The sequence below is a fragment of the Syngnathus floridae genome, chromosome 21 (assembly GCF_059516105.1).
Source record: "Syngnathus floridae isolate MCC-2025c chromosome 21, RoL_Sflo_1.0, whole genome shotgun sequence".
In the NCBI taxonomy this organism is placed as follows: domain Eukaryota; kingdom Metazoa; phylum Chordata; class Actinopteri; order Syngnathiformes; family Syngnathidae; genus Syngnathus; species Syngnathus floridae.
This window is the reverse complement of record NC_142433.1, coordinates 3,245,687-3,272,450: the sequence shown is the minus strand read 5'-3', so window position 1 is coordinate 3,272,450 and position 26,764 is coordinate 3,245,687. Positions and strand designations below refer to the sequence as shown.

The following is a 26,764-nucleotide window of genomic DNA, read 5'->3' as shown; positions in this document are numbered from 1 at the left end:
CCTAATAAAACCCGCTTCTAGGTTATCAGATTGACATTCTCCTCATTCTATTTAAAACCCAATGACATGACCTTTACTGCATGAATCAGCTTTGGCCTAATAAAGCTTTCAGTTCTGCACCAACATCCCTCCTTGCATAATCTACTTGCAGTCCAAAGAGGTGAACGTGCACGAGCCCAGCCTGGCCCGGCCTGGCGACACAACACAATGGCAGTCCGCGTCTGAACTATTCACTTCAATGCAAACAACTCCCTTGGGACGTTAGCTTTTGACACAAGTCATTAGTCTATTGAATAGCGTGCGAGCTAGCATAATAGCCCATTACACAGCGAGGAATCTCCACCGCTCGGCAGGAATTCTGCAGCTCGCCAGCCAACAATAGAAAGGGAACGTCGGGGCGGGGCCGATGGGCCTCGACTTCTGACGAGCTCGGCCAGCGCTAACTCAACACACCTAATTTTCCGTTCTCAAGCACACTCGCAAAGAGTGATATTGAGATTTTGGCTTAAATGGATCAGGGTTATCACGTGGTGTCTCTCATCACCCCGCCTGCCTGTAATCCAAGTGTCTCCCTACCTGTCAGGCGTGCAAAACATGACAGGAATATCCCCTCGCATATTTGAACTGAGACTCTGCTGACAGACGTGAATCTGAGACGCTTGGCTTCATTTAAAGTGACTGAGAAAGGAGCGAGGAGACGGCTCTCACCTGTTGCTCATATAAACGGGGAATGTTGGGAATGCGTGGAATTGTACACTTCGTTTTATTAAAGGGGTCAGCGTTACAATCTTTAATCCAAATTTAGCCCAGAGATGCCAGAAATACAAAATAAACACTCTCCATGGAGCCTACATGTATACATGAGAAGTACATTACATAACGTGTTTATACATTTGGACAAGACTCGTTGACTCCAAGCTGTTTAAAAAAATGTTGTGCTTCTTGATGCAAAAATTTGTGAGAGCCTTATGCCAGGAATTTAGGGTGTGCATACTTATGCAACCTCTTACTCTACAAGATTATTTTATCAATTCATTTGAGTTGTGCATATGTAGGTCAGATTAGTGAAAAAAAAATGTCTATCTGGCTTTTAGACTTTTTATATTGCTCAATGTAGTGTCAAAAAACACGTTACAAAGCGTCTTGGTATTCCAGCTATTGCCTTTTGTCGTCGTTGTTACATTGTTTGGTATTATCTCATTATAAAAATAAAGTTTTGGACACTTGGGCTTCAGCACCTAATAAATCCAGCGTATTGTCGCACTATTAGACTAAATATTAAGACAAGCGTCCACATTTTTGTGTTCCGGGGGCGTCATGAGTCTTGCACAGTTATGCCTGGAGAGCTTTTCCGATGTTTTTTTGCTCGACTTTCTTTTGTCTACTGTGTTTGTTTACATTGCCAGGCGGGTAGCGATGAGATGCTCTTTTTGTCGTCCATTTCTTTCATATACAAATATTGACAGGCGTGTGAAAGCCGTGGAAAATTTTATTTCATCTGTGATTCATCCCAGCGTCGTGTCATTCATTGTTTGAAGGGATAATGTTTGCAAAGCACCTGGGCAAGCGGCGTTCTTGCTGGTGAGGCACATCCTGTGTAAAAAAAAAAAATATCCAGATATCAATGATGTAAATACACAACATCTGGTGTCAACGCATCCTCAAATGTTTGTATGTGTGGTGTTGTTGTTTTGATAGGAAGGCCGCCAAATGATAAACTTGTTTTGGACTCATTGTGTCAGAGCTTTTCATACGTAATCATAGTCGCCTGTGGCTCGGGCGGAACGCCACCACCATTGTTCACGTTGGGGCCTGGAACTTAACATTCTTTACAGTTGTCAACATGGGGGGGGTGGATAAAAAAAAAAAAATCTAGTGTAATCATCCTTTAGTCATTTTTAATGCATCTGACCTAATTACATCACATAACGTTGATTTTTTGTATGATATCATTAAAACTGCAATTGTTTTTTAAGCATAGACATCCAGAGTTGTTTTTAAAAAAAAATAAAATGGCTCAATACAAGAGAGCCACTGATTCGAGGGCACAAATATTTGATCCAGGCGTTGACACCCTACATGCAGGGACAAGTTATGGTTCCTTTCCGAATCCAAGACTAAAAACACAAAAGTCTTTTCTTACACTTATAATCATTATGACCCTTAAACCGTCCAAGTTGATGAATGAAATAGTAAATGACACATCAAAACAGACGTCGTTGACCACACGAGGTGCTTCCACTTGAATCGCTGATAAGACTACGAAAACAGCCGTTTGCTGTGCTGATGGAACATTATCTCTATTTTTTTTTTTTTTTGGGTCGCTTTGCAACACATTCCAGGCATATTTCCATTCAGACCCATTTCCTATTGACGGCGTCTGTCGCCACAAAGCCGCCCCCCCCCACGCAATGCTGATTAGTCTGTGGAAAATGTGAACAATGACGACTGAGGTCCTGTCGCGTCATTAGAGATTCACCTCTATATGTGGAGAAAAAAATAAAACTTCCAAATTCACCTTTCCCCTTTTTATTTCATTAGATCTCATCTCGCCGCAACGACGAGGCACTCTAAATAGCCCCCGCCAACCCCAAAACAGTTTTTAAACCATCTTTTAGAATCTAAAATTTAGATTCTAAACAAGCAAGCGTTCATGGATTCAAATTTAGAGCAATCCATGAACGCTTGCTTGTTTCAAATTGTTTACGTGTGTGTCCTCAAGGGTGAAAGTTATCCTACTAGAAACCTTGCGGGGCGGCGTGTCACAACAAGCAATGACGACCCGCACGCACACACCTAGACGCACACACAGAGGTTTACACATTATGTTATCGTCTCTGATCCCATCTTATCGGATCAGTCAGCTATTGTACTGTGCTGGAGACACGGCGTGTGCTGCAGCTCTGCTACTCGGCTAATGTCGCTTCGCCCTCTCGCTCGCTGCTAGGCCGTTATCTGTGGCGACACATAAGATTGGGAGCACCTGCAGCATACTTGGGGAGATTTTTTTTCCCTAAACAAAAGTCCAACTCTGTCAAAAGTTAGTGATTCATCTGACTGATTGTCACACACCTACCTCAAACAAGGGTCACCTTAAATTTTTCCTGTAAGCGTTAAAAGGATTTCGTACAGTTGGTAGGTTATGTAACATTCATGCTGTGTGCGGTTCAAGTAATTTCGAGGAGTTCTTTTTACGCCCTGTTATTTTCTCTTTATTTATATTTGCTTTGTAATAACGGCATTTATTTGCCACCGTCTGGTTTTAGTGATTATATGTGCTTGGACTGGAGGGAAAATATTTTACAAGTGCTTTTAACATTTTTTTGTACAACTATATGCATTTATTTCTACATGTAAATTTCTGCCATTTATTTTTTATAGCATTTAAAAGACTGACTGGTTATATGATTCAATGTAAATGTTAGAAAGTAGCTTGTGAAGTTTGCAAGCTGAGCTGTGATTGGCCATTAGGCCCTGAGAACTTGTGATGTCATTTTCAGTAGTCAGCAAGTAGGAAAATGTGTTTTTAAAAGTGTACATGAAGTTAGCAAATTCATTTTAGACAAAATATTAGCTTTATACTGCTGAAAATGACTAAATAATATAATAATAATTTCCCTTTTTGTGTCATATTAGCATTAAATAAACCTTTGCAGGCCAAAATATATGATTTAATCAACATTTTGCTTTTTAAAATTATTTGATAAATATATTTAATTCTTCTTTATTGTATGGCAATTTTATATTTAATCTAACCTGAGAGTGACAAAAAAACAACTGCGGGATTATTCACATGAGGTCAGCAGATTTAAGATGCCAAGTGTCAGTTTTTGTGGATCTTATCTTCCACATATGACGTACGTGTCAAAGATCTACGCACGCTGAGCTCAGCATCTGACAGCTGCATCACGCAGAAGCTTCTACTGTACCACCTGCAAAGCCGCAGATGTTACAGTAGCGCTTGACAGGTGTGACCCCCCCCAACGCTCCACTACGCTAACTCTGACACGAAGCTTCCTGCTGATATTGAAATTCGTAGAAGCTATCATCATTATCGTATAATGTTGTCGTCTGGAAAGAAAAATAATATAAGCACGCCGCTTGTTTGGGTGCTGTCGTTATATTAAATATTGAATGTGCGCTGGCTGGTAGCAAGATCATTTTCGTTTGGCGGAGATATGAATTGAGACTGTTGTTACTTGTCAGCTTGTAAACACTGAGCAACATGTTCCATAATAGTAAAAATGTTTCCTTGCTTCTAGCATACACAAATTATTCACATAATCTGTTAGTTATCATTTTCATAATAAATTATGGACTGTTGATAAATAGTGCTGTCTGAAAAGAGAATATTATAAAGAAGTTGAGGAGATGAACTGAGTGGATTTCATTTTTCTTTTCAGTAAAAAGAAAAAAGAAAATTCAGTAAAATTAATTCAGTTTATTGGGTTCATTCTCTTTCATTATTGAACTTGACGGCTATAATTGAACATAACTTTACATCGAGCAAGAAAATGCATTTTATTGTTGGTAACAATGACTTATTTTGTTTCCTGCAAAGTCGTGGCCATTATTGTATGCATTTAAAAATGCCGCAAATTTTTTTTTTGCCTCACCCAACATCCATAACCCATAATTTGCATAAATGGAAGCGAGCTTGTTTGACTGCTACGCCTACACTCACATCCAAGTTTATTTTTACATTCATTCAGCCTGGAACAAGGTGGCTTAAATAATGGGGGTTAGGAGAGGGGAGGGGGTGAGCAGGGGCCCGTGACCCATTTATCAAAGCATTGCTCAGTATTTACTTAGCCGAGTGCATCCTGCCCATTGCTCCTGATTGCCGGTGTTATGTCCTTACATTTTGCCGCGTAACCTTTTTTATCTGATTAGCAAAACAGCAACATGCAGTCTATTGCTGACATCCCAGCAAATTAATGTAAATATCCCCCCGTTGTGCTCATTTGCCACAAAGGCACAGATAGAAGATTGGCTCCGTGTGTGTGTGTTAAAGGACACATGACTTTCCGTGCATTCCGAGTCTCGTTGACCCTTGGATCTTCCTGAGGAACTGCGCTGTGCGGACGACATCAACATGACTGAATGTCAGCCTTTATAAGCGGAGGGGATAAAAACATGGCGTGATTTATCTTGGCAGCTTGTTTGTTATTTCTAACAAGACATTAGGTGAAAATGTTCCTCTTAAGCGGAAATTTACTTCCACAACTAAAGAGTTGCTGGAATGCAGTCGTCTTACCTAATGTGACTGAGGTGATGGAGAAAAAAAAAACATGCAGAAGAAGGAGGTTGCCCAATTTTAAGTTTCTGAGTCGCACGTGCTGGAAGACTCGGAATCCAAAATTTCCATCTGGACATTTGCTATCTTGAATTTTTTGCCATCCTTATCCGCATTCTTCATCTGGGCCTGATGTCTGTGCCAGCCGCCTGGTGTCTCCCATCTTTTTTTTTTTTTACATCTTAAAGTCTATTGGTGTCGCAGAAGATGCCCGACGCTCTTAATCCTTGACCCGTCCATCGCACATCCCCCGGGCCACGCGTTCCGAGATCAAAGTTGGACCCAAAGGTCACAAAGTTCAACCCCCTGGTGGGCTGTTTAAATCCATCAAAGACGCTTCCGAAAGAACCCACAACTACTACGAGATACTTCCTCGTGTCACTTAGATTTTCTTGCGTGCAACGTGTCTCCTCGGACAATGAGATCATCCATTCAGCTTCAAATATGAGGAAACGGCTCAATGTCACGCTAATCCCAAAGCCATGCACACATACGCACGTCTCAACTGCTCCATTAAGCGCCGTGCCGCAAGCGTCGACAGATAACTTCTTACTGGGGATAATCCTGAAGCTCAGAGGAGGTATTAGTATCAATTTGAAATCTGAAAATCCTCACCAAAACCTCAACACGAGAGAAAAGATCAATAATAAATAATAAATAATAAATAAAGATCAATAATAATGATTTTTTTGCTTTATTTGGGTGATGACATTTGCGGAATTTGCACGCTCTCGCCGTTCTTACGGAAAACGATAAATATCAAGCAGCCAACAGAGGCTAAAGAAAAATCATGTTGCAACTGGTGTCGTACACAGGCGAGATCCGTATCACTTTTGAAAGTAGGCCAAAAATCTACTTTGTGGCTCTGGGAAGTCGCTATGAAGAAAACAAGAGGAGGAATGAAAAATGTCTTTTCCGTCACAAACGTGAGGACAGAAGTGAAGGTGTAAACAGGATGGAACTGGACCCGTGCAGCTTGTGGGGTCCATCCAGTGCAGGAGGCACCTGGCATCATTCATTCAGCACCAAATTCTCCTTCTCATACTTCTGTATCACTCGTCTGTGCAGGTGATGGACCTCCCAGAATTCCCAGACAAAGATGGCTGACTCATAATAAGAAAGAAAATGTCCAGCCATTCATCTTCATCTCACAGGTTGACCATGTGGTTAATCCGTATAAATTATCGCATCGCTAACTGTGGTTTAATATTTCACAGGCGAGCTGGGAGGGCTTCGGTGGAAGCACGGGAAAAAAAAATGACATAACTACAATTTCCTTCGGGAAGATTACACGTGCGGTAAGTATGCTCATATGTGAAGAATTGTAAAACAGTAAATTCCTCTAATTAATCCTTCTGCTCAGAAGTTCACACGCTAAGCACCTGACCAAAGAGGTGATTGCGAAATAGTTTGTGCTTCTCCAAAAATGAAAGTGTGTTTGTGAGGTCTCGATAAAAGCTTATTTACATAATAGCTTGGGTTTCTCCACCCATGACTTGGAAGCGAGGCAAAATTCCAGGTAACTTTTAAAAGAAAGCAAATCCATGATTGGAGTCTTTAACGATTTAAAAGGAAGTCAGTCACGTGAGGAGCTGGCACGTTGAGCCTGCTCATGCGACATTTTTGACTCGCCAGATCATTGCTTGTTTAGGATCGGCACTCCCATGTGTGTGTGTACGTCGCTGCTCGGTGTCAGGGCAAGACCAGAGAGGCACCACCTGGAAGTACTTCTCCACAGGTTAAAGGTCAATGCCTTTGGACCTGACTGACAACGTCTGTAGGCCCAACAAAGTGTAATCAGAGAAAAGTTTGGGTTCAAAGGAACAAAAAGAAAACGGCCATGTCTTTAACGTTAATGTTTGGATTGAAATTTATTTTATTTATTTACTATACATTTATTTATTATACAGATTTTTTTTCATTATTTATTTTTTTCAAGAGTTTTTTTTTTTAGATATGTTTCTTGAATTGATTTATTCTATTTTTTTTTAAAAAATCCCCTTTTTTAACCAGACGTATTCCCTTTTTTAACCAGACGTATTTCCAGGAATCCTTCCCAATTCCCGGACTTGATTCCCAAACACTCCTGATAAACTCCCCAATGTCAATACGTCAATTCTCGAAAGAGGTCACCACGCTTTTTCAGCCTTCCAAGCAAAATCAAGAAGACCCAAGGATCGACGTGTCTTTAAGAACGAAAGTCCAGATTGAAGCAAGGTCAGTCAAGCAGCATGGCAAGCTATTTAGTCTATTCACCCACAGCTCCTCATAACATCCAACGGGGGGCTCTCGGGCTTCACGTCTCCGCTTATCAAGGCATGCCAGACATTCTCTCCACGCGTGTTTGTGTGCGATTGAATACGCCGCACGTTGCTGTGCGTGGAAATGTTTACGCGTGCATGCTCGGACCTGAGCGCAGACGTGAGCGTAAACATGTGAATTCACCTCCTTAAAATTCCAAACACTTGTCGTGGCCACAAAAGCAAAACAACGGGATGGTTTCCTGTTTTGTTCTCGGGGGGGGGGGGGAGCTTTTGAAAGTGGAGACTCCCCCTCTTTCCAGCATCCACCTCCTTCCCTCATTCTTCAGCTTCCCAGGTAATCATTAAGTACTTTTCCATTTTAGATTACACCAGCTTTTGGGGCTTATCTTGTTTTCAATGAGCAACTTTTGGCAAATTCCAACAAGATGCTTCCTGTTGTTCACTTTCCAAAGAACAAGTGGTGCTGAAACGGTTTAAGCATGAAAAAAAGGATCTTTTTTTTCTTTTCTTTTCACTCACGTGATTGTTTTTCGGTGGAAAACGTGACAGTGTTTGCTGCGTCCCATTAAAAGTTTTTTTTTTTTTTAGGAACGTCCCCCGTAAATAAACCAAGGAGACGGCATTATTGCAACAGCTGATTGTTCCCCGAGTCAAAACAACACACGCTCACGCCGCTGTGGAATGGCACTGGAATAACAAACAATTCTTATTTTTTGCCACGAGTGCTTAGACAATTGGAATTGCCAGGCAAGGAGTACGGAAATAACAGGAACCGTACAGTGGCCCCTGCAGAACACGAGATAAGAACACGTCTCAATGTTGCCTCATAAAAGTACCGGTCATGAATAAACCTAATAATATTCGACGAATGTCAACTCAGGAGCCTCGAAAATCAACACAGGATGTTCATATTTCATGTAATTGTCCCTTTTTTTTTCAGGTCAGGTCACATACCGCGCATGCCATGATTGTTTGACAGAGATTTCTAGAAATCACGATTGTTACGCTTCTTTTGTTCGTTGTGACACTCATCGGTGGCGCTAATTGACAGCCATTTTGTCCTTTTCAGTTTTCACACTACTTTGATGTCATGGAAAATATATGACAACAACTTCTGGAATGCCGGCTCATGGTAAATCCTTTGCTGTGAACGCCCTCACACACACATACACACACATGAACGAAAAGGACGTTCGAATGTAAAGGAAAATGTGCTCAAATTGTTTTGCAGACAAAAAGGCTTGGAAAATATGAGTGACAAAAAAAATATCTGTCAAACATTCATTGTGAAGCTTCTTGTTGTTGGCCAAATGAATTTTCTCAAGCATGCTTGTGGTTTGCATCGACTTGCACTCTTAATTGTTTTAAATACTGATAACAGCTCTTGCGTAATAGGCCAAATACTGATTAATGCGCTGAGAAAAACAAATAAAAAAATATATACAACAAGATACATCTTGCAAAAGCAGAATTCAGATGTCAATCATCATTTTTCTGTGATTTATTCACTGTGGTTTAAAAAAGTTGTGTAACTAGATTACACTGTGTGTGGCCATTTCAAATTCAAATTGAAAGCTATGAAATCGAGTTTTGAATCTCTGCTACTGAATCATTTAAATTTATATTGCAATATACATGTGACATTGACAACCCCCCCTACGGCGCAAACAGGTTTTTTAAAATCCTTAAGAGTCGTAAAATCACTCTGCTGTGTCATTTGAGGGAATTCAATCTCTGTGAACTTTGATGCCCTGAGGACTTTGGTTTATGAGCCAAAGCAACATTCCCACCACACCTCACGAGAAGTTCCCCAGCAATCACAACAACAAACCTGTTCCGTGGAAGTGACTCCAACGAGTAGAATTATGTCTGAATTGAAAATAAATTATGATGATATTTGCTTGATGATTGTGTTTATGTGCTCGGGCACTTGAAGGGTTGCTATGGATCCAACCAAACATTGCAAGAAAATAGGAGACATTGATTTCCTGTTCCTCTTGTTCTCACTTCCTCCAAATGCTTCCTTGGATTATGCAGCTCAGATTGCAAAGTGTGTTTTGGGTGCAAATGATTTCAAACTAGGGTTAGGGCTTCAAAGTAGGGTTTTATACTAGAGTTAGGGTTTCAAAGTAGGGTTTAAAGCTAAGCTTGTGGTCTGAAAGTAGGGTTTCATACGAGTTTTAGGGTTTCAAAGTAGGGTTTAAAGCTAGGGTTAGGGCTTCAAAGTAGAGTTTTGTACTTGAGTTAGGCTTTCAAAGTAGGGTTTAAAGCCCTGTACGAGGCCAAACAGAGATCTTGTTAAGTTCGGTCGATTTAGTAAATTTGTTGTCCAAGACATGTACCTGAAATATACAAAACTACTTTGAAAGCTCCACACCAAAGTGACCAAGCGGTGAAAACATTACCTCGTGTTCAGAAGATCTGGGTTCAAGACCTATCGTGGGTACCTTTTGTGTATCTAACAGATATACATGAGCTTCAAATTTGAGTCTCCTGCACTCAAGGCAAAAACTTTACATAATAAGCCAAACAGGGATCTTGCTCTCATTTGTCAATTTTGAAAATTTACCTGAAATGTATCTGAAATACGCAAAAATACTTTGAAACTTTCACTCCAAAGTAGCACAGTGGCAAAGACTTTACCTGGTGTTCAGGAGACCGGGGTTCAAGACCCATGGTGTGCAACATTTATACATGAAACAGGGTCTCCTGCACGCAAGGCAAAAACTTTGAAATCAAGTTTTGAATCTCTGCTTCTGCCCTACTTTGAAACTCTAACCTTAGCTTTAAACCCTAGTTTGAAAAGCCATTTTCAAGTGTACTTAATAAGAGGCCACTTCATTAAGGAAAAATCACAGCCAAAGCTAAACTGAAAGTGAAAAGTGCCACACCCGCCCTCACCCCCACTTTCTGATTGGCGGTTTGATCTGTGACGTCACACGGACACTCCATTAGGTCCTCAGGGCAGTATTCTAACATGTTTTCCAAGTGACCCTCGTTAAGCGCACCTGCGTGAAAAGTTTTAGCTCCTTTCACGTTCTGCAGGAGCTAAAACTTTTCACGCAGGTGCGCTTAACGAGGGAATCACACGGACACTCCATTAGGTACACCGCCATTTTCAAGTGTGCCTAATAACAGGCCACTTTATTAGGGAAATTTCATGGTCAAAGGTCACAGGTGTCAACCTCTAGTCCTCAGGGCCGCGTTCCAACATGTTTTCCAAGATTCCCTCGTTAAGCGCACCTGCGTGAAAAGTTTTTGGTCACTTTCATGTTCCGCAGGAGCTAAAACTTTTCACGCAGGTGCACTTAACGAGGGAATCACACAGACACTCCATTAGGTACACCGCCATTTACAGGTGTACCTACGTCACTGGGACACTAGATGGCGCCACACCCGCCCTCACCCCCACTTTCTGATTGGCTGTTTGATCTGTGACGTCACACAGACACTCCATGAGGTACACCCCCATTTTCAGGTGTGCCTAATAACTTTATGCATTTTTTTGTACGTGTCAAGAATGTGTATTTGACTACTTGCTCTTTACACAATGTAAATAAAACCAAAGAATAGAACACCAGACAAGTTTTAAATGGTTTTAATGTTTATTAAAATAATAATAATAATAGTACATTTCAAACCAGCAATCTAATGTGTAATTGCAGTAGATATATTGGATAACAATATTTAGGCGTATATATGCATAAACGTTATTTAAAAACTACTACAAGTGTTCTACCACGATGTAGTGTTTACCAGCTCAGTGGCCTTGTGTTAGAGTGCCCGCCCTGAGAATGGGAGGTTGGGGGTTCAAACCCCCAGCCGGGTCATACCAGTGACCATTATCAAAATGGTACCCATTTCTTCCCTGCTTGGCACTCAGTGTAAGGGGTTGAAACGGGGCCTCCTTTGGTGAATCGTAAATCGACATTCTGGTCTACATAGTGATCCGTTGATGCACGGGAAGGAAGGCAATTGACTCGTACGCGAAGGGGAAAGTCAGGAAAGTCGTTCCCTCATTGAAATGTGAATAACTCGCTCACACATTCGTTCGTTGGTGAGCGGGAAATGCAATTGACGACTTGTTCGTGAACGGGAAGGGACGTCATTTTCTTCTTCGTTTTGTTTTACGGCGAGGTGGCACCAGCTTCAATGGGCATTACTGACACCTACTGGTTGAAGTCATGAACTTTTTTAGAACAGTGAACTGCGCATGCGCTGCAGCCACGGCGTTTTTGGACAAACACAAGAGCCGCACATGTAGTAAACAGCTAGGACCAAGTCGCTATTTCTTTTTGTTCGGAAATAACATGAACGTTTGCAACAAATCACTGCTGCTTTGGTGTCTGCCGGAGCGACACACGATATGCTGACCGGGATCATATGAGAGGAGTTTTCTTCATATCTTTCCCAAAGCCGTGGAAGAACCGAGAGAAATGCTTTCGCTGGGTAGAAGCAATTATTCTCAAAGCGTCTCCCTGATCTTAAGCTCCCAAGAGAGCAAGGAAAAACTCAAAAAAACGCTACTAAAAGAAAGAAATAGTATTATTTATTCATATAAAAGCCGGTCCGCGAAAATATTTCTGACACGTAACCGGTCCGTGGCGCAAAAAACGTTGGGGACCACTGAGCTATATTCGCTTGTGAGCTCCTCCATAAAGCCATATGTATTCCATGCAACGTAAGCGAGGCTTCCGTAGTGTAGTGGTTAGTCCTCTGGGCTCTCACCCAAGCGAGCCCGGTTCGAATCTCAGTGGAACCCAAAAATTTTATCATAGAAATTTTAAATTTTATCATCATTTTATCATGCCCCATATAACCATACACCTCCTTAGAGCTAGGTTTAGCGCTATGGTTAGGTTTAAAGCTAGGGTTAGTGGTAGTATTGAAGCTAGGGTTAGGGTTAGACCAAGGGTTAGAGCTAGAGCTAGGGTTAGGGTTAGGGTTGTTAGAGCTAGGGTTAGGGTTAGACCAAGGCTTAGAGCTAGAGCTAGGGTTAGGGCTAGAGCTAGGGTTAGGGTTGTTAGAGCCAGGGTTGGGGTTAGACCAAGGCTTAGAGCTAGTGCTAGGGCAAGGGTTAGAGCTAGAGCCAGAGGTAGAGCTAGGGTTAGGGTTGTTAGAGCCAGGGTTAGGGTTAGACCAAGGCTTAGAGCTAGCGCTAGTGCTAGAGCAAGGGTTAGGGTTAGAACTAGAGCCAGAGGTAGAGCTAGGGTTAGGGTTGTTAGAGCTAGGGTTAGGGTTTGACTAAGGGTTGGAGCTAGAGCTAGTGCTAGAGCTAGGGTTAGGGCTAGAGCTAGGGTTAGTGTTGTTAGAGCCAGGGTTAGGGTTAGACCAAGGGTTAGAGCTAGTGCTAGAGCTAGAGTCAGGGCTAGTGCTAGAGCTAATGCTAGAGCTGGGGTTAGGGTTAGGGTTGTTAGAGCTAGGGTTAGGGTTAGACCAAGGGTTAGAGCTAGAGCTAGTGCTAGAGCTAGGGTTAGGGCTAGAGCTAGGGTTAGGGTTGTTAGAGCCAGGGTTAGGGTTAGACCAAGGCTTAGAGCTAGAGCTAGTGCTAGAGCAAGGGTTAGGGTTAGAGCTCGACCCAGAGGTAGAGCTAGGGTTAGGGTTAGGGTTGTTAGAGCTAGGGTTAGGGTTAGACCAAGGGTTAGAGGTAGAGCTAGTGCTAGAGCTAGGGCTAGAGCTAGGGTTAGTGTTGTTAGAGCCAGGGTTAGGGTTAGACCAAGGCTTAGAGCTAGAGCTAGTGCTAGAGCAAGGGTTAGGGTTAGACCTAGACCCAGAGGTTGAGCTAGGGTTAGGGTTAGGGTTGTTAGAGCTGGGGTTAGGGTTAGACCAAGGGTTAGGGCTAGAGCTAGTGCTAGAGCTAGGGTTAGAGCTAGAGCTAGGGTTAGGGTTGTTAGAGCCAGGGTTAGGCTTAGACCAAGGCTTAGAGCTAGAGCAAGGGTTAGGGTTAGAGCTAGAGCCAGAGGTAGAGCTAGGGTTAGGGTTAGGGTTGTTAGAGCTAGGATTAGGGTTAGACCAAGGGTTAGAGCTAGGGCTAGGGCTAGAGCTAGGGTTAGGGTTGTTAGAGCCAGGGTTGGGGTTAGACCAAGGCTTAGAGCTAGTGCTAGGGCAAGGGTTAGAGCTAGAGCCAGAGGTAGAGCTAGGGTTAGGGTTAGGGTTGTTAGAGCCAGGGTTAGGGTTAGACCAAGGCTTAGAGCTAGCGCTAGTGCTAGAGCCAGAAGTAGAGCTAGGGTTAGGGTTAGGGTTGTTAGAGCTAGGGTTAGGGTTTGAACAAGGGTTAGAGCTAGAGCTAGTGCTAGAGCTAGGGTTAGGGCTAGAGCTAGGGTTAGTGTTGTTAGAGCCAGGGTTAGGGTTAGACCAAGGGTTAGAGCTAGTGCTAGAGCTAGAGTCAGGGCTAGTGCTAGAGCTAATGCTAGAGCTGGGGTTAGGGTTAGGGTTGTTAGAGCTAGGGTTAGGGTTAGACCTAGGGTTAGAGCTAGAGCTAGTGCTAGAGCTAGGGTTAGGGCTAGAGCTAGGGTTAGTGTTGTTAGAGCCAGGGTTAGGGTTAGACCAAGGCTTAGAGCTGGAGCTAGTAATAGATCAAGGGTTAGGGTTAGACCTAGACCCAGAGGTAGAGCTAGGGTTAGGGTTAGGGTTGTTAGAGCTGGGGTTAGGGTTAGACCAAGGGTTAGAGCTAGAGCTAGGGCTAGAGCTAGGGTGAGGGTTGTTAGAGCCAGGGTTAGGGTTAGACCAAGGCTTAGAGCTAGAGCTCGTGCTAGAGCAAGGGTTAGGGTTAGAGCTAGAGCCAGAGGTAGAGCTAGGGTTAGGGTTAGGGTTAGGGTTGTTAGAGCTAGGGTTAGGGTTAGACCAAGGGTTAGAGCTAGAGCTAGGGTTAGGGCTAGAGCTAGGGTTAGGGTTGTTAGAGCCAGGGTTGGGGTTAGACCAAGGCTTAGAGCTAGTGCTAGGGCAAGGGTTAGAGCTAGAGCCAGAGGTAGAGCTAGGGTTAGGGTTAGGGTTGTTAGAGCCAGGGTTAGGGTTAGACCAAGGCTTAGAGCTAGAGCTAGTGCTAGAGCAAGGGTTAGGGTTAGACCTAGACCCAGAGGTAGAGCTAGGGTTAGGGTTAGGGTTGTTAGAGCTGGTAGACCAAGGGTTAGAGCTAGAGCTAGTGCTAGCGCAAGGGTTAGAGCTAGCGCTAGGGTTAGGGTTGTTAGAGCCAGGGTTAGGGTTAGACCAAGGCTTAGAGCTAGTGCTAGAGCTAGAGTCAGGGCTAGTGCTAGAGCTAGTGCTAGAGCTGGGGTTAGGGTTGTTAGAGCTAGGGTTAGGGTTAGACCAAGGGTTAGAGCTAGTGCTAGAGCTAGAGTTAGGGTTACAGCTAGAGCTAATGCTAGTGCTGGGGTTAGGGTTAGGGTTGTTAGAGCTAGGGTTAGGGTTAGACCAAGGGTTAGAGCTAGTGCTAGAGCTAGGGTTAGGGCTAGAGCTAGGGTTAGGGTTGTTAGAGCCAGGGTTAGGGTTAGACCAAGGCTTAGAGCTAGTGCTAGAGCAAGGGTTAGGGTTAGAGCTAGACCCAGAGGTAGAGCTAGGGTTAGGGTTAGGGTTGTTAGAGCTAGGGTTAGGGTTAGACCAAGGGTTAGAGCTAGAGCTAGTGCTAGAGCTAGGGCTAGAGCTAGAGCTAGGGTTAGTGTTGTTAGAGCCAGGGTTAGGGTTAGACCAAGGCTTAGAGCTAGAGCTAGTGCTAGAGCTAGAGCTAGGGTTAGGGTTGTTAGAGCCAGGGTTAGGGTTAGACCAAGGCTTAGAGCTAGAGCTAGTGCTAGGGCAAGGGTTAGGGTTAGAGCTAGACCCAGAGGTAGAGCTAGGGTTAGGGTTAGGGTTGTTAGAGTTAGGGTTAGGGTTAGACCAAGGGTTAGAGCTAGAGCTAGTGCTAGAACTAGGGCTAGAGCTAGAGCTAGGGTTAGTGTTGTTAGAGCCAGGGTTAGGGTTAGACCAAGGCTTAGAGCTAGAGCTAGTGCTAGAGCAAGGGTTAGGGTTAGACCTAGACCCAGAGGTAGAGCTAGGGTTAGGGTTAGGGTTGTTAGAGCTGGGGTTAGGGTTAGACCATGGGTTAGAGCTAGAGCTAGTGCTAGAGCTAGGGTTAGAGCTAGAGCTAGGGTTAGGGTTGTTAGAGACAGGGTTAGGGTTAGACCAAGGCTTAGAGCTAGTGCTAGAGCAAGGGTTAAGGTTAGAGCTAGAGCCAGAGGTAGAGCTAGGGTTAGGGTTAGGGTTGTTAGAGCTAGGGTTAGGGTTTGACCAAGGGTTAGAGCTAGAGCTAGGGCTAGAGCTAGGGTTAGTGTTGTTAGAGCCAGGGTTAGGGTTAGACCAAGGCTTAGAGCTAGCGCTTGTGCTAGAGCAAGGGTTAGGGTTAGACCTAGACCCAGAGGTAGAGCTAGGGTTAGGGTTAGGGTTGTTAGAGCTGGGGTTAGGGTTAGACCATGGGTTAGAGCTAGAGCTAGTGCTAGAGCTAGGGTTAGAGCTAGAGCTAGGGTTAGTGTTGTTAGAGCCAGGGTTAGGGTTAGACCAAGGCTTAGAGCTGGAGCTAGTAATAGATCAAGGGTTAGGGTTAGACCTAGACCCAGAGGTAGAGCTAGGGTTAGGGTTAGGGTTGTTAGAGCTGGGGTTAGGGTTAGACGAAGGGTTAGAGCTAGGGCCAGAGCTAGGGTGAGGGTTGTTAGAGCCAGGGTTAGGGTTAGACCAAGGCTTAGAGCTAGAGCTCGTGCTAGAGCAAGGGTTAGGGTTAGAGCTAGAGCCAGAGGTAGAGCTAGGGTTAGGGTTAGGGTTGTTAGAGCTAGGGTTAGGGTTAGACCAAGGGTTAGAGCTAGAGCTAGAGCTAGGGTTAGGGCTAGAGCTAGGGTGAGGGTTGTTAGAGCCAGGGTTAGGGTTAGACCAAGGCTTAGAGCTAGAGCTAGTGCTAGAGCAAGGGTTAGGGTTAGAGCTAGAGCCAGAGGTAGAGCTAGGGTTAGGGTTAGGGTTAGGGTTGTTAGAGCGAGGGTTAGGGTTAGACCAAGGGTTAGAGCTAGAGCTAGGGTTAGGGCTAGAGCTGGGGTTAGGGTTGTTAGAGCCAGGGTTGGGGTTAGACCAAGGCTTAGAGCTAGTGCTAGGGCAAGGGTTAGAGCTAGAGCCAGAGGTAGAGCTAGGGTTAGGGTTAGGGTTGTTAGAGCCAGGGTTAGGGTTAGACCAAGGCTTAGAGCTAGCGCTAGTGCTAGAGCAAGGGTTAGGGTTAGAGCTAGAGCCAGAAGTAGAGCTAGGGTTAGGGTTAGGGTTGTTAGAGTTAGGGTTAGGGTTTGACCAAGGGTTAGAGCTAGGGTTAGGGCTAGTGCTACGGTTAGTGTTGTTAGAGCCAGGGTTAGGGTCCGACCAAGGGTTAGAGCTAGTGCTAGAGCTAGAGTCAGGGCTAGTGCTAGAGCTAATGCTAGAGCTGGGGTTAGGGTTGTTAGAGCTAGGGTTAGGGTTGGACCAAGGGTTAGAGCGAGTGCTAGAGTTAGGGTTAGAGCTAGAGCTAGTGCTAGAGCTGGGGTTAGGGTTGTTAGAGCTAAGTTTAGGGTTAGACCAAGGGTTAGAGCTAGTGCTAGAGCTAGAGTTAGGGTTACAGCTAGAGCTAGTGCTAGAGCTGGGGTTAGGGTTAGGGTTGTTAGAGCTAGGGTTAGGGTTAGACCAAGGGTTAGAGCTAGAGCTAGCTCTAACCCTTGGTCTAAACTAGCTCTAACAACCCTAACCCTAACCCTAGCCCTAGCTCTAGATCTAACCCTAAACCCAGCTCTAATCCTAACCCTAGCCCTAACAAGCCTAACTCTAACCCTAGCTCTAGCACTAGCTCTAACAAACCTAGCTCTAGCACTAGCTCTAGCTCTAACCCTTGGTCTAACCCTAACCCTAGCTCTAACAACCCTAACCCTAGCTCTACCTCTGGGTCTAGGTCTAACCCTAACCCTTGCTCTAGCACAAGCGCTAGCTCTAAGCCTTGGTCTAACCCTAACCCTGGCTCTAACAACACTAACCCTAGCTCTAGCCCTAGCTCTAGCTCTAACCCTTGGTCAAACCCTAACCCTAGCTCTAACAACCCTAACCCTAACCCTAGCTCTACCTCTGGCTCTAGCTCTAACCTTAACCCTTGCTCTAGCACTAGCTCTAAGCCTTGGTCTAACCCTAACCCTGGCTCTAACAACCCTAACCCTAGCTCTAGCTCTAACCCTAGCTCTAGCACTAGCTCTAGCTCTAACCCATGGTCTAACCCTAACCCCAGCTCTAACAACCCTAACCCTAACCCTAGCTCTACCTCTGGGTCTAGGTCTAACCCTAACCCTTGCTCTAGCACTAGCTCTAGCTCTAAGCCTTGGTCTAACCCTAACCCTGGCTCTAACAACCCTAACCCTAGCTCTAGCTCTAGCACTAGCTCTAGCTCTAAGCCTTGGTCTAACCCTAACCCTGGCTCTAACAACACTAACCCTAGCTCTAGCTCTAGCCCTAGCTCTAGCACTAGCTCTAGCTCTAACCCTTGGTCTAACCCTAACCCTAGCTCTAACAACCCTAACCCTAGCTCTACCTCTGGGTCTAGCTCTAACCCTAACCCTTGCTCTAGCACTAGCTCTAGCTCTAAGCCTTGGTCTAACCCTAACCCTGGCTCTAACAACCCTAACCCTGGCTGTAGCCCTAACCCTAGCACTAGCACTAGCTCTAGCTCTAACCCTTGGTCTAACCCTAACCCTAGCTCTAACAACCCTAACCCTAACCCCAGCACTAGCATTAGCTCTAGCTGTAACCCTAACTCTAGCTCTAGCACTAGCTCTAACCCTTGGTCTAACCCTAACCCTAGCTCTAACAACCCTAACCCCAGCTCTAGCACTAGCTCTAGCACTAGCCCTGACTCTAGCTCTAGCACTAGCTCTAAGCCTTGGTCTAACCCTAACCCTGGCTCTAACAACCCTAACCCTAGCTCTAGCTCTAACCCTTGTGCTAGCACTAGCTCTAGCTCTAACCCTTGGTCTACCCCTAACCCTAGCTCTAACAACCCTAACCCTAACCCTAGCTCTACCTCTGGGTCTAGGTCTAACCCTAACCCTTGCTCTAGCACTAGCTCTAGCTCTAAGCCTTGGTCTAACCCTAACCCTGGCTCTAACAACCCTAACCCTAACCCTAGCTCTACCTCTGGCTCTAGCTCTAACCCTTGCCCTAGCACTAGCTCTAAGCCTTGGTCTAACCCCAACCCTGGCTCTAACAACCCTAACCCTAGCTCTAGCCCTAACCCTAGCTCTAGCTCTAACCCTTGGTCTAACCCTAACCCTAGCTCTAACAACCCTAACCCTAACCCTAACCCTAGCTCTACCTCTGGCTCTAGCTCTAACCCTAACCCTTGCTCTAGCACTAGCTCTAGCTCTAAGCCTTGGTCTAACCCTAACCCTGGCTCTAACAACCTTCACCCTAGCTCTAGCCCTAACCCTAGCTCTAGCTCTAGCTCTAACCCTTGGTCTAACCCTAACCCTAGCTCTAACAACCCTAACCCTAACCCTAGCTCTACCTCTGGCTCTAGCTCTAACCCTAACCCTTGCTCTAGCACGAGCTCTAGCTCTAAGCCTTGGTCTAACCCTAACCCTGGCTCTAACAACCCTCACCCTAGCTCTAGCCCTAGCTCTAGCTCTAACCCTTGGTCTAACCCTAACCCCAGCTCTAACAACCCTAACCCTAACCCTAGCTCTACCTCTGGGTCTAGGTCTAACCCTAACCCTTGATCTATTACTAGCTCCAGCTCTAAGCCTTGGTCTAACCCTAACCCTGGCTCTAACAACACTAACCCTAGCTCTAGCCCTAACCCTAGCTCTAGCACTAGCTCTAGCTCTAACCCTTGGTCTAACCCTAACCCTAGCTCTAACAACCCTAACCCTAACCCCAGCTCTAGCATTAGCTCTAGCACTAGCCCTGACTCTAGCTCTAGCACTAGCTCTAACCCTTGGTCTAACCCTAACCCTGGCTCTAACAACACTAACCCTAGCTCTAGCCCTAACCCTAGCTCTAGCACTAGCTCTAGCTCTAACCCTTGTTCAAACCCTAACCCTAGCTCTAACAACCCTAACCCTAACCCTAGCTCTACTTCTGGCTCTAGCACTAGCGCTAGCTCTAAGCCTTGGTCTAACCCTAACCCTGGCTCTAACAACCCTAACCCTAACCCTAGCTCTACCTCTGGCTCTAGCTCTAACACTTGCCCTAGCACTAGCTCTAAGCCTTGGTCTAACCCCAACCCTGGCTCTAACAACCCTAACCCTAGCTCTAGCCCTAGCCCTAGCTCTAACCCTTGGTCTAACCCTAATCCTAGCTCTAACAACCCTAACCCTAACCCTAGCTCTACCTCTGGCTCTAGCTCTAACCCTAACCCTTGCTCTAGCTCTAAGCCTTGGTCTAAGCCTAACCCTGGCTCTAACAACCCTAACCCTAGCTCTAGCTCTAACCCTAGCTCTAGCACTAGCTCTAGCCCTAACCCTTGGTCTAACCCTAACCCCAGCTCTAACAACCCTAACCCTAACCCTAGCTCAACCTCTGGGTCTAGGTCTAACCCTAACCCTTGCTCTAGCACTAGCTCTAGCTCTAAGCCTTGGTCTAACCCTAACCCTGGCTCTAACAACACTAACCCTAGCTCTAGCCCTAGCTCTAGCACTAGCTCTAGCTCTAACCCTTGGTCTAACCCTAACCCTAGCTCTAACAACCCTAACCCTAACCCTAGCTCTACCTCTGGGTCGAGCTCTAACCCTAACCCTTGCTCTAGCACTAGCTCTAGCTCTAAGCCTTGGTCTAACCCTAACCCTGGCTCTAACAACCCTAACCCTAGCTCTAGCCCTAACCCTAGCTCTAGCACTAGCTCTAGCTCTAACCCTTGGTCTAACCCTAACCCTAGCTCTAACAACCCTAACCCTAACCCCAGCTCTAGCATTAGCTCTAGCACTAGCCCTGACTCTAGCTCTGGCACTAGCTCTAACCCTTGGTCTAACCCTAACCCTGGCTCTAACAACACTAACCCTAGCTCTAGCCCTAACCCTAGCTCTAGCACTAGCTCTAGCTCCAACCCTTGGTCAAACCCTAACCCTAGCTCTAACAACCCTAACCCTAACCCTAGCTCTACCTCTGGCTCTAGCTCTAACCCTAACCCTTGCTCTAGCACTAGCGCTAGCTCTAAGCCTTGGTCTAACCCTAACCCTGGCTCTAACAACCCTAACCCTAGCTCTACCTCTGGCTCTAGCTCTAACCCTTGCCCTAGCACTAGCTCTAAGCCTTGGTCTAACCCCAACCCTGGCTCTAACAACCCTAACCCTAGCTCTAGCCCTAACCCTAGCTCTAGCTCTAAGCCTTGGTCTAACCCTAACCCTAGCTCTAACAACCCTAACCCTAACCCTAGCTCTAGCTCTAACCCTTGGTCTAACCCTAACCCTAGCTTCAATACTACCACTAACCCTAGCTTTAAACCTAACCATAGCGCTAAACCTAGCTCTAAGGAGGTGTATGGTTATATGGGGCATGATAAAATGATGATAAAATTTAAAATTTCTATGATAAAATTTTTGGGTTCCACTGAGATTCGAACCGGGCTCGCTTGGGTGAGAGCCCAGAGGACAAACCACTACACTACGGAAGCCTCGCTTACGTTGCATGGAATACATATGGCTTTATGGAGGAGCTCACAAGCGAATATAGCTCAGTGGTCCCCAACGTTTTTTGCGCCACGGACCGGTTACGTGTCAGAAATATTTTCGCGGACCGGCTTTTATATGAATAAATAATACTATTTCTTTCTTTTAGTAGCGTTTTTTTGAGTTTTTCCTTGCTCTCTTGGGAGCTTAAGATCAGGGAGACGCTTTGAGAATAATTGCTTCTACCCAGCGAAAGCATTTCTCTCGGTTCTTCCACGGCTTTGGGAAAGATATGAAGAAAACTCCTCTCATACGATCCCGGTCAGCATATCGTGTGTCGCTCCGGCAGACACCAAAGCAGCAGTGATTTGTTGCAACCGTTCAACAAATAACAACGAATAAAAAGAAATAGCGACTTGGTCCTAGCTGTTTACAACATGTGCGGCTCTTGTGTTTGTCCAAAAACGCCGTGGCTGCGGCGCATGCGCAGTTCACTGTTCATGACTTCAACCAGTAGGTGTCAGTAATGCCCATTGAAGCTGGTGCCACCTCGCCGTAAAACAAAACGAAGAAGAAAATGACGTCCCTTCCCGTTCACGAACGAGTCGTCAATTGCATTTCCCGCTCACCAACGAACGAATGTGTGAGCGAGTTATTCACATTTCAATGAGGGAACGACTTTCCTGACTTTCCCCTTCGCGTACGAGTCAATTGCCTTCCTTCCCGTGCATCAACGGATCACTATGTAGACCAGAATGTCGATTTACGATTCACCAAAGGAGGCCCCGTTTCAACCCCTTACACTGAGTGCCAAGCAGGGAAGAAACGGGTACCATTTTGATAATGGTCACTGGTATGACCCGGCTGGGGGTTTGAACCCCCAACCTCCCATTCTCAGGGCGGGCACTCTAACACAAGGCCACTGAGCTGGTAAACACTACATCGTGGTAGAACACTTGTAGTAGTTTTTAAATAACGTTTATGCATATATACGCCTAAATATTGTTATCCAATATATCTACTGCAATTACACATTAGATTGCTGGTTTGAAATGTACTATTATTATTATTATTTTAATAAACATTAAAACCATTTAAAACTTGTCTGGTGTTCTATTCTTTGGTTTTATTTACATTGTGTAAAGAGCAAGTAGTCAAATACACATTCTTGACACGTACAAAAAAATGCATAAAGTTATTAGGCACACCTGAAAATGGGGGTGTACCTCATGGAATGTCCGTGTGACTCTCGCACTAGCTCTAACCCTTGGTCTAACCCTAGCTCTAACAACCCTAACCCCAGCTCTAGCACTAGCTCTAGCTCTAACCCTGACTCTAGCACTAGACTCTAGCACTAGCTCCAACCCTTGGTCCAACCCTAGCCCTAACAACCCTAACCCCAGCTCTAGCACTAGCTCTAGCACTAGCCCTGACTCTAGCTCTAGCACTAGCTCTAACCCTTGGTCTAACCCTAACCCTAGCTCTAACAACCCTAACCCCAGCTCTAGCATTAGCTCTAGCACTAGCCCTGACTCTAGCTCTAGCACTAGCTCTAACCCTTGGTCTAACCCTAACCCTAGCTCTAACAACCCTAACCCCAGCTCTAGCACTAGCTCTAGCTCTAACCCTGACTCTAGCTCTAGCACTAGCTCTAACCCTTGGTCTAACCCTAACCCTAGCTCTAACAACCCTAACCCCAGCTCTAGCACTAGCTCTAGCCCTAGCTCTAACTAGTCCGTGTGACTTTTTAAAGTTTTTGTTTTGTCATTGTCAATCTGAAGCTAATAGTGCTATGTTTTTGTAAACAAACCAGGCAACCAAGGCAACATGCTTTACCTGCTGGCGTGCAGCATGTGCAGGTGGTGACTTCCAGCTAAAACCAGTTCCACTCTTGACATTTTCCTCCTCTTTGTCACGACAGCAATGACGTTTGTCAATTATATCTGTTGGATACAAAGAGAAATACATTTTTAAAAAAGTCAATAGTTAGATGGACATTTCTCTTTGCATCTGTGTTGTCATTTGTTTGGGGTTGGTCGCATGGGGGTTACTCGGATAATAATCAGCATCCGGTGTGCCATCTGATATACTAAGACTGTGAAATCCATCAAGAATGACCAAATAGGGGGATTCGTCATATAGAAAGCAAACAAAAACACCCTCATCTTCAGTGTATTATTTCCACGGAATAACTGATTGGGTCTGACTCACCTGCAAGGAATGCTTGTCTTCGGGTGAGAGATGCAATGATGACGAAAGTGTCCTGTCAGGGTCGCAATGTTGGGTAAACTATTCATTCCCAAATAAGGATTTGAATGTACCTGCAAACCACATGTTTCCTGGTTTTGGCAAAGGAGCCAATCACAGCAGGGGGTGAGGGTAGTATCACCTTTCTCATGCATGATGTCATCTTTTTTTGTCCATCTTGGTTGAATAATTTCCTCTTCTACATCCTCCTGACATTGGTTTGAGAGGCACAATGCTTTTTCCTTTATTGGCTTGTGAGTCAATCACAATTACAATGAATGAAAACATAACAGATCTGGTATGCAACCATTAAAACCGCATTTAATATTCTATGCTTTACCTTTTGATAGCTAAACTGCCAATAAAACGAGCACTGATCCTGTTGGAACTAATGTTACATGACGTTGCAGTTTTCACAATAACCACAAGACGGCGACATAACAATACAATTCGTTCTTTAAATCCACTTCTGTAGCAAATATGGCTTAATTATGTGTGTGGGTTTTTTTTAAGCTCAAAGTAACAGAGAAAGCATATTTAATAATACATTTAATAACAAATTATTTCCTTTATTTATATCTTTCTATTATTTAATGACACATTTATTGCATCATTTAATGTTGCATTTATTTGATTCATTTAAAAATACAAGCTCTTTATCTGCCCTCATCTTCACACTTTCCTGCAAACGCTTGATGCATCCGGTGGCCTGACATTCTTTACTCAGGCTGCTTTTTAATTGTCTGCATGCGTCCCCCCCTGCAGTCTTGGATGTTTGCTCTGTGACAGGCCTTCTCCCTGACGCGTGGATGGAGCTGTCCTCCAGGGGTCAGGGAGCAGCGGGGTCAGGGGTTAACACCACCGGCGGCGCTTTAACAACAAATAAGTCTCTCTTCGGCCCCATAAATCCCATCACACCCTAAAAACAACTAATATGCTTTCTCACTTCATTTATTTGAAGCTAAGGTTATATATATGTCATCTTTAAGGGTATAAATCACGTCTCCAAATTGCCACCAGGGGCTCGGCGTCTATTCAGTGTGCAGACAGTAAAATGCAAGCAATCCGGTAAAACCCATTGAGCTAATGGGGGTGAGGATCAGTCGGCTGATCCCCTTGCCGGATCAAATGTTTGCTATGTGTTAACAGCAATCTTCTGCCTGTGGGATCAGGATGTGTGTTTGTGTGACTAATGGTGTAGAGAACACCCCTGATGATATGTTCTTCAATGGAGGGGTTAACAGGTTTGACCCTGACCCCCCCCCCACCCCACCCCTAAAGACAGAAAGACACGTCATTAGGTACACATAGATGATATAATGTGATTTAAGAATTCCCTATAAAATTCTGTATCAGTGTTTCTAATCATTTGCATCCTCCAGCTAGCAAAATACAACCACAACAATAAACATGCCTTTAACTTTCATATCTAGAAGTACTCAGTACTTTGGTTTAGGTCCACTGAAATAGCTGTTTTCAAGCATACATGTCAAAATCAAAAAATGTTTCTGATGCAGGTTTAGTAGCAAACAACGCTTAATCGCGTGCAATGAGCGCTCTCTACTTGTAAGGACTGGAACTGGATCTCATAACAAGGCAATTATTTTAAATTCCGCCAGAGGGCAGTGTTGCTATAGGAAATTCGAAATAAACCAGATTGAGGAGCGTTTAGTTCATGTTATTTACATACATTATGCAGTACATTATTTTGGCCCGGCTACCTAATTTAAAATTTTATTGGTAGTGTTTAGGCAAGCTGAGAAGGTTCTTCTATGTCCTCACTATTACATTAAATTTAAAAAAAAAAAAACAGGAAGTCACCAATGTCTGCAGACTCAGGTTAATTAGTAGAGTCCAGCATTTGAAGCAAACATGGTGAAGCAGTTATTTTTTATTTCTGTACTAGATGTCACTTTGTGAACCTGTCTGACTTCCCCAACCTCAATTTATTCTCCTCACCTTTTTCCAACACCTCCTTCTTGCGAAGCCCCCAGGTCTCCATCCCATCTATTCATTCTGATCTTCTAGCTTTGATGCGTCCTTGTGATGCTGAATCAATTTGGGGGTATTTTTTTGTGCTCTCTCTCTCTTTGTTCCAGGAAGCGAGGATGACATCATGTTCTGACTCTGTAAATAAACATAGCAGACCCGACTGAAAAACTGAGATGAAGAAAAAAATGAACAGAACATTTTGTTTGGGAGCTGAAAGATTATTATTAAGAGGCCACTTAAGAGAAACACTTTCTGAGTAATCAAAATTGTGTTTTTGTGCAGAGATAAATTGGTAGATAGATGGGAGCAAAGAGAAATGGACGTCATGCTTGTCTGGCACAAGACAACAAAACCACTAAAAGTGATTTGACGCTGATGGATTCCACTCTCCGCATTAGTGTTTTAATGGTTGCAATGTAGGGCAAGGAAGTGGGTCAAACTTGGTCATATTAAAAAAGAATGAAATGAAAAAAGTCATATCAATAAAAAGAATATATTATATCACTTTTATTTTGGATGAATGTTATCTGCATATTCATCTACTTTTAATTCCATCTGTAGTTCTCAAACATGTAATTGGGAATTAGATGACGAACAGCATCACGAGACTTGACGCTGTTGGCTTGTGTGTATCCTTCATCAGTGGATAACAACAGTTCTTTTCATGGCCATCAGTGTATCCGGGTCAGCTGGGCAGGAGATGCAGAATCCTGCAGCTGTGTGTGTATGTGTGTGTGAACATCTAGTCAAAGTAGTACAAAGTATCTGCAGTGTTTTTTTTGTTTTTTTTTGTGAGTTACCAAAGGCTTATTTACTGCTGTTGATTTGTTTTTGGCTTAAAAATGCATTGCAATTTATAAACTACTTTTTTTTAACATCAATCATGGTTTTAGATGATTCTGTTGTTTTAAATAATAAATGTTTTCGCCCCCACTTTGATTCACTTTTCTGTCTGTTTTGCAGCAGAGCTGTCATCTTAATACCCAATAGTTTTCTGCAAAATGTGTTTGTTTGCATTTTGGCTGCCCACATATTCTTATCTCCACTGCTCCATCATGACTTGATTGCTGTGTTGTTGTTTTTTCCTCTACCAATTGTGCTCCTTTGGGAAAACAAACTTAGTTCTCATACGGCTGGGATAATGACAAGAGGATTTAACTAATTACTAAAAAATGTTTTATCCTAATCTGTAGTTATTTCAAAAAATACCACGTTTGAAGATAAATATTTTGGATAAATAGACAAAACTGTGAAAGTTGGAGCTGTTGATATTTTTATTTTCCTCGTGAGGCATCTGATCCTCTTCCACCTGACACCTCATGATCAAGAGACATTGATCAGAAGAT

General features: G+C 44.3%; 2 long non-coding RNA genes across 3 annotated transcripts; one reads left to right on the top strand and one right to left on the bottom strand.

Annotated features, from left to right (window-relative positions):
* Positions 1–744: 744 nt before the first annotated feature.
* On the bottom strand, positions 745–25,550 carry LOC148379938 (uncharacterized). The gene is made up of 5 exons (XR_015855235.1): positions 25,386–25,550; positions 23,569–23,635; positions 23,391–23,500; positions 23,016–23,122; positions 745–1,593 (listed from the first exon to the last, which is right to left on the bottom strand). It is a non-coding gene; the product is annotated as an uncharacterized LOC148379938 (long non-coding RNA).
* On the top strand, positions 6,214–9,460 carry LOC148379939 (uncharacterized). Of its 2 annotated transcripts, XR_015855234.1 has the most exons (4): positions 6,214–6,450; positions 6,514–6,594; positions 7,332–7,513; positions 8,149–9,460. It is a non-coding gene; the product is annotated as an uncharacterized LOC148379939 (long non-coding RNA). The 2 variants fall into 2 exon arrangements; XR_015855233.1 differs by lacking the exons at positions 6,214–6,450; positions 6,514–6,594; positions 7,332–7,513 and adding an exon at positions 7,530–7,894.
* Positions 25,551–26,764: the final 1,214 nt, after the last annotated feature.